Consider the following 13,373-nt stretch of genomic DNA (forward strand, 5'->3'; position numbering starts at 1 on the left):
CATAGCATCAAACGTCACACACCGAGACATTATTTTACAGGACCCATCCACACATATTTCCCTTAATAAATTCTTAAAATCAGGCCAATTCATCCCAAAAATCAGTGGATGGGTGAGGCGGGAATTAACTGCAGCCTCTACTCTATGCTATCTCCCCCTGAATAGTATCTCAGTGGTAACCACCTGATACGTGTGAATATCCCCATGCACAAACCGCACTTTCACCCGTCTATTTGTGCCCAATGCCCTGTCTTGCACCAAGCGTTGGTGGATAGAGGTTTGGGAACAGCCAGAATCCACCAAAGCTTGATATGTAGCTTGATATGTGTATTTCTATACACAATTTACAATCACATTTAATCAAACTACACAATGATCACAAAACAAAGTTTCATTTTTTGTTAATGCATGATTTCCTGTAAAGCTGCTTTGAAACGATGTGTGTTGTGAAAAGCGCTTTACAAATAAAAATGACTTGACTTGACATGTATCAAATCAAAAATCAAATCAAATCACTTTACTGTCACACAGCCATATACACAAGTGCAATGGTGTGTGAAATTCTTGGGTGCAGTTCCGATCAACATAGCAGTCGTGACAGTGATGAGACATATACCAATTTACAATAACATCAAATTAATACAACACAATTTAAACATCTGTTATACACATAATTACACTCAACAATATACAAATAATAACATACACTGTACAGTATACAATACGCTGTTTTTTTTTTTTTTGTTTTTACTATATAGATACACATTATTCAATAAAAATTAAAAAAAAAAAAAAAAAAATATATATATATATATATATATATATATATATATATATATATATATATATATATTAAAAAAAAGTATATATATATATATATATATATATATATATATATATATATATATATATATATATAGAATGTACAGTATTGTACTGTATTGACATTCAGGCTGTCGGATGATAGTCAGTTGTTAAGAGAGAACATAATATAATAATAATAATATAATTTATGACAGTCCGGTGTGAGATATAAGAGTAAGGGTAATAAAGTGCAGTGCTGATGTATTTTGATCGTGGGAGATCAAGAGTTCAGAAGTCTGATTGCTTGGGGGATGAAGCTATCATGGAGTCGGCTGGTGCGGGTCCTGATGCTGCGATACCGCCTACCTGATGGTAGCAGTGAGAACAGCCCATGGCTCGGGTGGCTGGAGTCTCTGATGATTCTCCGAGCTTTTTTCACACACTGCCTTGTATATATTTCCTGGAGGGAGGGAAGCTCACCTCCGATGATATGTCTGGCAGTTCGCACCACCCTTTGCAGTGCTTTGCAGTTGTGGGCGGTGCTATTGCCGTACCAGGCGGAGATGCAGCCAGTCAGGATGCTCTCTACAGTGTAGGTGTAGAACCGTGTGAGGATGTGGCAGTTCATTCCAAACTTCCTCAGCCGTCTCAGGAAGAAGAGGCGCTGATGAGCCTTCTTCACAACGACTTCAGTGTGGACGGACCATGTGAGTTTCTCAGTGATGTGGACAACCAGGAACTTGAAGCTGCTGACTCTCTCCACTGGTGCTCCATTGATGGTGATGGGACTGTGTTCTCTGTCTTTTCTTCTGAAGTCCGCCACAAGCTCCTTTGTCTTACTGACGTTGAGGGAGAGGTTGTGCTCCTGACACCAGTGTGTCAGAGTGTGCACCTCCTCTCTGTAGGCTGTTTCATCATTGTCAGTGATCAGACCTACCACCGTCGTGTCATCAGCAAACTTAATGATGGCATTGGAGCTATGTGTTGCCACACAGTCATGTGTGTACAAGGAATACAGTAGTGGGCTGAGAACACAGCCCTGCGGGGCTCCAGTGTTGAGGGTTAGTGATGAGGAGATGTTGCTGCCTATTTTAACCACCTGGTGTCTGCTTGACAGGAAATCCAGGATCCAGCTGCACAGCGAGCTGTTTAAGCCCAGAGCCCGGAGTTTCTCATCTAGCTTGGAGGGCACTATGGTGTTGAATGCTGAGCTGTAGTCTACAAACAGCATTCTCACATAAGTGTTCTTTTTTTCCAGGTGGGAGAGAGCAGTGTGTATTGTAGATGCAATGGCATCATCAGTGGAGCGGTTGTTGCGGTAAGCAAATTGCAGCGGGTCAAGATTGAGTGGCAATACAGAGCAGATGTAATCTCTGATTAGTCTCTCAAAACATTTGCTGATGATGGGGGTCAGAGCAACAGGACGCCAGTCATTTAAACAAGTTATTTTTGATTGTTTTGGTACAGGCACAATGGTGGATGTTTTAAAGCATGTGGGGACTACAGACAAAGAGAGGGAAAGGTTGAAAATGTCCGTAAAAACACCAGCCAGCTGGTTCGTGCACGCTCTGATGACGTGGCCCGGAATGCCGTCTGGGCCCGCGGCTTTGCGGATATTCACCCGTCGGAAGGATCGGGTTACATCCGCTACAGAGACGGAGAGTGAACTAACCTCTGTAGCTTTAGCCGCGAGAGCTCTCTCCGCAAGAGTGGTGTTATTTCCCTCGAAACGAGCATAAAAAGTATTTAGCCCATCCGGTAGAGAGTTTTTATTCCCTTTAAAGTCCGTGATGATGTTAATTCCCTGCCACATGCTTCTAGAGTTGGTGGTGTTAAACTGTCCTTCAATCTTGCTCCTGTACTGGCGTTTTGCGGTTCTGATAGTTTTTCGGAGGGCATAACTGTCTTGTTTATGCTCCTCCGCGTTCCCGGAATTAACGGAGGTTCCCGGAGGTCCGCACATTAAGTGCCACGCGAACATCGCTATTGATCCATGGCTTCTGATTCGGATAGATCCGTATTGTCCTGGTCGGAATCACTTCCTCTACGCACGTTCTGATGAAACACATTACGCTATCAGCGTAAAGCTTGATGTCGTCATCAGAGGCGGACCGGAACATCTCCCAGTCCGTGTGATCAAAACAGTCCTGTAGTGTAGAGTCTGATTGGTCCGACCAGCACTGGATCGTTCTGAGGGTGGGTGCTTCCTGTTTCAATTTCTGCCTGTAAGCGGGCAGAAGCAGAATGGAAGCGTGGTCCGATTTGCCAAATGGTGGGCGGGAGAGGGATTTGTAGCCATCCCAGAACGGAGAGTAGCAATGGTCCAAAACCCGGTCCCCTCGTGTGTTGAAACTAATGTGCTGGTGATATTTTGGTGCGACTGATTTTAAACTGGCTTTATTAAAGTCCCCGGTCACAATGAACGCGGCCTCAGGGTGCGCGGTTTCCTGCTCACTTATTCTCCCATACAGTTCCTTGAGTGCCCGGTCTGTGTCGGCTTGTGGGGGGATGTACACAGCAGTGATAATGACCGCTGTGAATTCCCTCAATAGCCAGAATGGTCGACACAGAAGCATAAGAAATTCCAGATCAGGAGAACAGATAGACTTGATAGAATGTACGTTCCTCTGATCACACCAGGATTTGTTGATCATAAAACATACACCACCTCCTCTAGTTTTACCTGAGAGGTATTTCGCTCTGTCCGCTCGGTGCACGGAGAACCCCGCGGGTTCAATGGCTGAGTCTGGAATCTCCGCAGACATCCAAGTTTCTGTTAGGCAGATAATGCAGCAGTCCCTCATCTCTCGTTGGAAAGAGATCTGCACTTTCAACTCGCAGAGCTTGTTATCCAGAGACTGAACATTTGCCAGTAGAATAGTGGGTAGCGGGGGTTGATTTGCGCGGCGTCTTATTCTGATGAGAACGCCGGCTCCGTTTCCCCTTTTCCTCCTGCGTTTCCGCGGCTGTGCTGCCCAGACAAAGGGCTCCGCTTGCGTGTTTGTAAACAGCGGGTCGGCATTGAGGAATGTGAAGTCCGGTTTTCGGTGTGAGATCGCTGAACCAATGTCCAAAAGTGTTTGTCTGTCGTAGACAATAAGGCAGACAACATCCAAGACAAAAAACATAAGAATTGTGAACAAAACAAACAAAACATTGCTATGTTGTGTCGGAGCTCGCAATGCAGCAGCCATACTCGGCGCCATCTTGAGTCCACAAGTATCCCCCTGGGTACTCACCAGTATCCGATACGGCCCAGCTCGATCGGGGGCGGCCTATGGAACATCGGGGATCTGGACCAGGGTCCCCACCTCCATCACTGGACACCAGTCCTGGAAATGTCCTGGCTCCCCGCAGCTCCAACAGACCGGCTCAGACTTCCCTACCACACTCGTGGGGCTGAGCTTTTCAACCAGGGAGGAATAGCGGGGATAGACAGAGTTAACAGGGGACACAGGTGAGGGGAAAGACCCCCCTAACCAGGAAAGAGGTTTGGGCATGGGACCGCCCTGTTTCCTGGGGGCAGGGATGGGACGGAAATGGGACGGGGTGGGGGTGGGGTTTGGGGGTAGGGGAGAGAGAGAGAGAGAGAGAAGAGAGAGACTCCGGTTCACTGCTTCCCGGGAACGCTGTCATGTAATCCTCGGTCAGCTGGACAGCTTCCTCCAGCGACACCGGACGGTGGCACTGGACCCACTCGGCCATACCACGGGACAGCTGGGAGATGAATTGCTCCAGTACCACCAGATCTATGATGTCCTGAGCACCACGGGTTCCCTCAGCCAGCAACCATTTCCGGCAGGTGTCACGGAGTTGTTGCGCAAACATGAAATGGCGGCTGTGCCTTCCCAACCTCAAGGAGCAGAAGTGTTGATGGCTCTGTTCGGGGCTCCGGCTGACTCGTTGCAAAATGGCTCTCTGCAGGCCATTATAGACAAGGAGGTTGGCTGCGGGGAGTTGTTGGGCCACGAGTTGCGCTTCCAGGAGAGTAGTGGCAGCAACCAGACCACCCACTGGTTGGGCGGCCACTTCCACACCTTGGCCATCTTCTCAAAGAGGTCAAGGTATGCCTCAGAATCGTCAGCGGGCCCCATCTTCACCAAGGTGACTGGTGAGACGGCCGAGACAGGCTCCGGGGTCGAGGTAGCAACCCCCTTGTGAGCGATCAGGCTCTGAAACGCCTGCCGATCTTCCGCTTGAGCCTGGAGCAGGAGTTGAAAATGCTGCTCCCGCTCCAGATGCAGCTCTACAAGTGCCTAGTGCTGGGTCTGTTGGATGCCGGCGAGGGTCTTAATCTCTTCGCCCAGGGGTGAGGATTCCATGATGACGTCACTCCTTCATTTCTCTCAGGTTTCAGCACCAGTGTGATACAGTTGGAAGTTCGGTAACAAGAAGGAAGGAGTCTGGAAGCAACAAAACAGTTCAGACAAGTGTTTTTTTAATTTATTTTTTATTAACAATATACTGATTCGCGACATAGGGAGCTAGGGAGCTGATTGAGACACAGGGACAATCTCTTTCATAGTATGCTCACTATTCAATCATACAGAAAACATACTATTTCTGTAATAAAACATTAATAACTCATGTTTTGCTTTCCATGGTCTTTACTTGATAATAATGGACATTGTGTTGAAAGGCTGGGCGTTCCTGTGTGAGTGGGAGAGATGGTGTTGTGTGAGCTCAGGTCACATGTGCATCTAAATGTGTTTATCTCACGCTGATCCCAGGAGAGTGCTAACTGCTTTGTCAGCTACACATCTAAGGCCCAGAGCAGGCACAGCCGTGATGCTGAAAGCTGTTGTGTGTGGTTTTATTGTCCCATTTCAGGCCTGATGCACCGTGAATGCCTCACCTATGAATTTTGACCACTGCATTTTCATGACTTTTCCATGACCTTTTCAATCATTTGTGATTACTAGGCAAAAAAAAAAAAAAAAAAATCACTCAAATAAGTATAATTCGCTAATGAATCATACAGATTGCAAATCAGTAGGGGTGTAACGATTCACTTATCACACGATTCGGTTCATGATACTGAACTCCTGGTTCGGTTCACGATTCTATAAATTAAGCCTGAATCAAGAAAAGTTAAGATTTAAAGTTTTTTTTTTATTACTATTACTTTACAGACATATGCAAAACAGTTCCTTTCCTTCAAAATTAAGCTAAAAGTACTCATCTTAAAAGTGCTAAATGATCCTTTAGAGATGTACTGGGACTAAAAATCAGCCAAGAACAGGAAAATTGTGACTCCAAATGAAATTATTAATAATTCAGATTGCTGAAAATACAGAAACTATGTTAGATGCATATGCTGCTAACACACTGTCATTTATTAAATAAATGTAAAATATTTTACATTAAAATGGCATTTTTCTAAAATAGCATTTTCTCTGAATATATATATATATATATATATATATATATATATATATATATATATATATATATATATACGATTTAATGGAAGTGCATGCTTATCCAGTTCTTCTTCTTCTTTCGGCTGCTCCCGTTAGAGGAGTCGCCATAGCAGACCATCTGTGATCCGCATATTTGACTTGGCACAGGTTTTATGCTGGATGCCCTTCCTGACGCAACCCCCAGTGGCTGGGGAACTCTCACTCACGCATGCTTATCCAGTTAAATAATAATAATTTACTGATGAAATCAAATCAGACATGACATTTGACATTAGGATTATAATTCCCCATAACATTATTATACATAAGATTCAGCATTATATATGCTGCAGTTCATTATGCACCGCTGTCTAATTGTCATTAAGTTGTTGCAGGAATAACATAATGGTTTAAAAAAAGTTTAATTTTACCATGCTCAGTAGTCTAACACTGCTCGTCAATGTAATATGAGATAGCCAATCAGATCGATGAAGGCGGGACTCAAGTTTAAGATGCTAAGCGGGAACCTCGTGGATTATTCCAGCGCCGCGTATCAGCAAGCATTTCAGGTTAAGAGTGTTTGTGTCCCCCTTTCTGCTGGTCAGAGTGGATTGTGAGGGAGGTTAATACGCTCGGTGACCTATATGAGAGTGGAGTGTTGAGATCCTTTGAAAATATGGTTCAACATTTTGGGATTCCCAGATCTCAGTTCTTTAGGTATTTACAGCTTTGTTATTTGTATGAATTAATAAAAACTGTTAATCAGAAAAAAGTGTTTGTGTCATGTGAGATGTAAGTATCTAACTAAACATGCAATATTTGACCACTCTTTTATTATTTAAATGTTGTACTGACCGAGATTAATTTCCAATGGTGCAAACTATTCATCATTCGTCATTTTGAATTTAAAATATGTCATGTACAGTACGTGATTTGTATGTCATTCATAACTGTGAATGTGAAAACTGAAAAGTTTTCAGCGAATCAGGCTTAAGACAAAGAGCGAATGTGTGTATATTGTAGAGGAATTGAATGAATGAGGTAATCTGGCAGGTTTTTGGAAAATTCTCTTGACATTGTCTAAGAAAATTATCTATAAAATAAAAAAACACAAAGTAGAGCATTATTGTCACCCTCAGATTAGAACTAGAAAATGGTAAGACCTGTAACTTGTGACTTCTATTGTGCTTTTAGGTTTTGGCAAGGACAGTGTCATATATTCTTAATGCAAATATTATTAGGTAATAATTTAAAATCAATTTAAGATTTTCTAAATAATTTCTTTATGTCTTTAATTAATTCTGAATTTTGTACAGCATCTCCTAAGAGTCTACTCTTAATCGAGAATGTCTTGTCAGGTTTGTGCTCAAAAAATGAGCCACCAGTTAACGGAGTAGTTCACCAAAAAATGTAAGATGTATTTTTACTCACTCATTTACTCACCCTTATGTTGTTCAAAACCCATATGCTGGGTGTTTTTTTGGAACATAAAAATAGATATTTTAAGCAGCTCTATTCCATAGAATAACAGTTTATAGTGAGCAGGAGCTGTCAAGCTTCAAAAAGGACAAATACTATAAAGCACTATCATAGGTTCAGTATAAAGACACCATAACTGTAGTCCATATGACAAGTGCACTATATTCCAAGCTTTCTGGAGCCATGCTGGGGTTATTTTTTAACTCAGAATGCTGAGGCTGAGTCTGCTGGGTCATTTTGTTGGGTTATTTTCACAGTGTTGGGTAGTTTTTAACCCAACTTTGCTGGGTTAATGGCTGGGTTATTGTCACTGACAGTAAAATTCACCACAGCCAACAGAAGCTGATGGGTCAAAATAACCCACTGGACTGGATAAAACCAGTTTTTCAACTGTCATTTTTGCTTCCTGTCCTGAGAAAGCGTCCTGAGGGGAATCTTCCTCAATAAAATTAAGGTTTGTATTCAATTGTATTCCTATCAGTTATTAATGTACAGACAGGAACAACTTTTGTTGTCTCACATGATCATTTTTGTTTTTTAAAATGTACTTATTTGTATTACAACATCAACGTAATACCAAGCTAGTTTGGCAGCTAATTTATTTATATAAATTATTTATAACATATCTGTTAAGATCACTGGCTTTGCTCAAATGCTGATGGAAACAATGCCTTTCTACACCCAGAAAGAGCGACGCGACCATTTCAAGCGAGTGGCGTGACTACAGCAGCCGTGACGCGGCGCGATGCGAGGTCGCTCACATTATAATCAATGAAGCTCTGTTAACGGCTGCTTCAACGATGATGAGAGTGATCGAGTTTGCTTTACGTCATGGCTGTTGTGGCGTCACCTGTTTGACAAGATGTGAAAATTCAATGTCCAACAGGGACACAAGGTAAAGCTCTTTTTCTTCGACATCACTTTGTAAACTTGAATATATTGTCATATATTGAACTGGAAGAGACAGTCATACTGATGCCAGTTGTCTTTCCACAGGTACCAGTGCACTGAGGTTGCTCCTTTTACTTTTGCCACCTCCTTAAACGTAATATAAATGTTTTTCCTTTAAGGGATAGTTCACCCAAAAATTTAAATTCTCTCATCATTTACTCACCCTCATGTCATCCCAGATGTGTATGACTCTCTTTCTTCTGCAGAACACAAACAAAGATTTTTAGAAGAGTATCTCAGCTCTGTAGGTCCATACAATGCAAGTGAATAGTGACCAGAACTCTGAAGCTCCAAAAAGCAGAAAAAGACGGTTATCCATACAACTCCAGTGGTTTAATCCATGTCTTCTGTAGTGATCCAAGTTGGTTTTGGGTGAGAACAAAATGTAACTCCTTTTTCACTGTACATCTTGCCATTGCAGTCTCTAGGTGCAATCATGATTTCAAGCTCAACTACTCTTCCTAGCACCATCTAGCGGCTATGCGTATGTGTCAAGCAGTAGGAAGTGTAATCAAAGATACTGATATTAGAGAAGATATTACAGAAGATATTGATTAAACCACTGGAATCTTATGTTTTACTTTTATGCCACCTTTTTCAACTTTTTGGAGCTTCAAAGTTTGGGCACCATTCACATGCATTGTATGGACCTTCAGAGCTGAGATATTCATTTAAAAATCTTTCTTTGTGTTTTGCAGAAGAAAGAAAGTCATACACAACTGGCATGAAGGTGAGTAAGGGCGTGTGTCCACCAAAGCGTTTTTCCTGAGGCCAGCGTATTTTTTCCAATTGTTTGCAATGGGAGCGCCGTGTATTTAAAAAAGCCAGCAGCGTGACGAGGCGCTGAGCGTCTATTCCACACTGAGCGCTGCATGCTTGGGATTTTTTTCTGTTCACAGAGAGTTGAAAAATGTTCATCTTTGGGAAAACGCAGGTCTCATCACTGTCACTTTTTACCCAGCTGTCCAATCGCAGTGGAGGAGGGGCGGGACAAATACCACACCGACCAACCGTCACATCCTACTTGTACAACGACAATGGACTGACAAACGACTTGCTGGTCTCTGAGTATTCATGTCTGTACCAGATGACATTCCCCGACTACCATAATATTTATATGAAAAAAATGTTTCAGCCTGATGAGTCACATGACGCCATGCGAGGTTCAGATGTGTGAACGACGAGCTCTGCGCACTTTGCTAGTTTTGATACTTTTAATGATATAAACCTGTGAGATTTGATACACCCTGATCCATAACTGTTCTAGGAAGACAACATGTCAAAGAATTCAAAATCCTCAGGCTCTGGAGACATTAAAAGACACTTACAAGCTGATGCCCCTCCGGAGGTGAAAGAGATTAGGCGTGAATTGCTGAACATGTCGGCAATGCTGGCGAAGGTCGTTGCTGACTTGGAGGATCTTGCTGCAATACATCGATCGATCACTGCCATGAAGACAAAATTCACTGATGTGGTTACAAGAGTGGTGGATGTTGAGAAACGGATTGATTATCTGGAGTCATCGGAGACTATCTGGGAAAAGTTGGGGGATATGGAAAACCGTAGTCAGCGGAACAACGTCCAAATTGTTGGAATTCCTGAGTGAGCAGAGGGTCAGAATATGGTGGAATTTCTGGATGGGCTCTTACCAAATCTGCTCGACATAACAGGCCATAAGCTGGAAATCGAGGGAGCTCACAGAGTTGCGGCCCGGCAATCCGCTGAGGGAGACAGGCCGCGATCAATTCTGGCCAAATTTCTGAGATCATCCGATAAAGATCTTGTGTTACACGAGAAGAAAAGGAAGGCTTTCTTGGAAGAACCACAACATTTTCTTGTTCCCAGACTTTGCGAATTCGACAAGAGAGAAATGCGATAGATTTAAGGAATGTAAGAAACTCTTACATCAACGGAAGGTCACTTCTGCACTGATGTTCCAGGCCAAATTGAGAATAGATGCTAAGGATGACTGCAGTCAACTTGTCCCCAACAAACATTGTCCTTCATAAAGTCAATGGAGTAAGTCATTGTGTGATTCTCACATTGGAGCCGAGTTGGCCTGACTCACTGAACATTCACTTGACCATCCGAGGAATCTGGGCACCTTTTTTTTGTTTCTTTTTTGTGCTGGTTCCGCCTAGCGGCTGGAGTTTTTTTTGTATAGTAACACTCCTTTGGGACAGTTATGTGGATGAATCCACACGTTCTTTGTGTTAATCCCGCCTATTGGCTGGAGTTTGTTTAATAGATTTTCTTCTGTTATGTAATTCTGTCTCACAAATTTGTATAGAAACACTGGACTTGAACAATCCGATGGCAAAGTTGTCGCAGGGGCTCTCGTAGGCGTACACGGACTGTTTGAGTTTTGAGGGATGGACGCCGGTTGGCGCTGTCGTGCGCGGTGTTAATGCGCACGTTTTTCTTTTTTTGCTTGGGGGGAGGTTTGGGGTTTGATTGTTGCACCACTGTTGGAATGTAGTCTTTATAATTATTTTTTTTTTTATACACACAATCTATTTTTTCTAATATGTCAAAATGTCAAATGTTAATATGAGTGGATTGTCGCTCTCCACGTGAAATGTGAATGGGTTGGGGCACTCAATAAAAAGAAGGAAGGTTATTTCTTTTCTTAAACGTAAGAAATATTATATAGTGTTTCTTCAAGAAATCCCACTAGATCTATGCCTTGCCTTCACAGAATTATTTTTTATTTTATTTTTGGTGGGAGGGATTTTCTCCCCTTTTTCCCCAATTTGGCATGGCAATTCCCAATGCGCTCTTAGGTGCTCGTGGTGGCGTAGTGACTTGCCTCAATCCAGGTGGTGGAGGATGAATCTCAGTTGCCTCCGCATCTGAGACCGTCAATCTGCGCATCTTATCACATGGCTTGTTGAGTGCATTACAGCGGAGATCTAGCGTGTAACCTCCACAGAATTATTAATTCCTTTTTTAAGTTCTCAGGATACAGAGTCAATTGGTCTAAATCTGAAGCTTTGGCTCTGACAGCGTACTGCCCAGTAACGGCTTTTCAACTGGGTGCCTTCCAGTGGCCTAAACAGGGCATTAAATATTTGGGCATTTTATTCCCAGCAAATTTGTGCGATTTAGTTAATTTTGACCCCTTAATAAAAAGGTTTTCGAGCGAAGTGGGCAGGTGGGCTTCATTACATTTATCGATGATTGGGAAGGTTAATGTTATTAAAATGAATTGCATTCCAAATTCAAATATCTGCTAGTCTCTCCCTGCAGATGTCCCCCTCTCTTATTTCAAGCAATTTGATAGCATAGCGAAGTCCTTTGTTTGGAATGGTAAGCGTCCCAGATTATATTTCAATAAGTTACATAGGCGATTGACAAAGGTGGGCTAGGCCTACACAAGATTTTGTTTTATTACTATGCATTCGGTCTCAGACATTTGGCTCAATGGTCGCTTCCACCTGAGAGAGCCCCTCCCTGGTTTTGTATTGAACAGGAAGTTCTTGCCCCTATTTTGCCATTGCAAAGCCTTTCTATTAAACTAACTGGAGAAGTTAAATCACACCCCGCTATCTCGCATTTGCACTCGGTATGGACAAAAGTGTCCAGAGTGTTTAATTCGGACATTTATTTAAATGCTGCCTCGAGCATATGGCTGAACCCAAAATTACGTATTAATAAGTCCCCTTCTGCTGGTCAGAGTGGATTTTGAGGGAGGTTAATATGCTTGGTGACCTATATGAGAGTGGAGTGTTGAGATCTTTTTAAAATATGGTTCAACATTTTAGGATTCCCAGATCTCAGTTTTTTAGGTATTTACAGCTGCACCAGCTGCTCTGTACTATTTTTGGGAGTAGCATACACCCCCCTAAAGCGGCAGATACTCTGGGAGTTGTGATTACTGCTTTTGGAAAAGGTCATGAGGCGTCTGTGTATTACTCCCTAATAATTCAGAGTCTGGGGGACGGAGCTTTAACTTCTATCAAAAGATTATGGGGGAAAGATTTAAACTTGGTATTAGAGAAGGGAGTGTGTGCTAGGATTTTAAAAAAATGTTAGTGGGGGTTAAGTATTGATTCTGTTTGTATATGTTTTGCTGTTCTTTGTTTAATATATGAATCAATAATAAAATGTTAATCACAGAAAAATAATGCTTCAGCCTTCCCTTCATCCAGAGCAAGGGCCAGAGCAAGTACTCTACCTTGTGCCGACATTTTTACATTCAGTATTTGTTGATAATAACACAAACTATCTGTGAAATAAGGTACTTGCAACACATTACTTCCATGGATATTCCATACCATAGCAACCAAAGCGTCTCAGCTGAAAAAACGCTGCGCCTCCTAAGCGCTCTCAAGCGCTCCCATCTAGGCATTTTCAGAAGAGCGCCTGGCATTTTCATTTCTTTTTTTTTCTTTTGACACTTTCACTCATTTATTTAAGGAATCATGACTGACGGTGAATACTAATTTCTACAATGGCATCTGAAACTGAAAACAATTTATTAAATGATGCTCCATCCACACAGCTAGGTGTCAGCGTAAGTCCAAGATGACACAAAAAAAAAAGTTACTGAGTGCACCTTTTTAATTTATTTTTTCTCTTTCCCTTTAATACAAACTTCAAATTGTTACAGAATTAAGAGAGTGGAAAACAAGAGTAAAAAATAAACAAGCATAATAAGTGCCCACATACATATGAACATATAATCACAATAAAATATGCATATACATATATAAACATCCAAATAAAAAAAAATAA

General features: G+C 42.2%; 1 protein-coding gene across 4 annotated transcripts in view; it reads right to left on the reverse strand.

Annotated features, from left to right (window-relative positions):
- Window positions 1-13,373, reverse strand: part of LOC127432592 (transport and Golgi organization protein 2 homolog) — a 57,484-nt gene that overhangs the window by 26,825 nt on the left and 17,286 nt on the right. The gene's annotated exons all lie outside the window — the stretch shown is intronic.

Source organism: Myxocyprinus asiaticus, chromosome 4 (assembly GCF_019703515.2).
Source record: "Myxocyprinus asiaticus isolate MX2 ecotype Aquarium Trade chromosome 4, UBuf_Myxa_2, whole genome shotgun sequence".
Lineage (NCBI taxonomy): Eukaryota > Metazoa > Chordata > Actinopteri > Cypriniformes > Catostomidae > Myxocyprinus > Myxocyprinus asiaticus.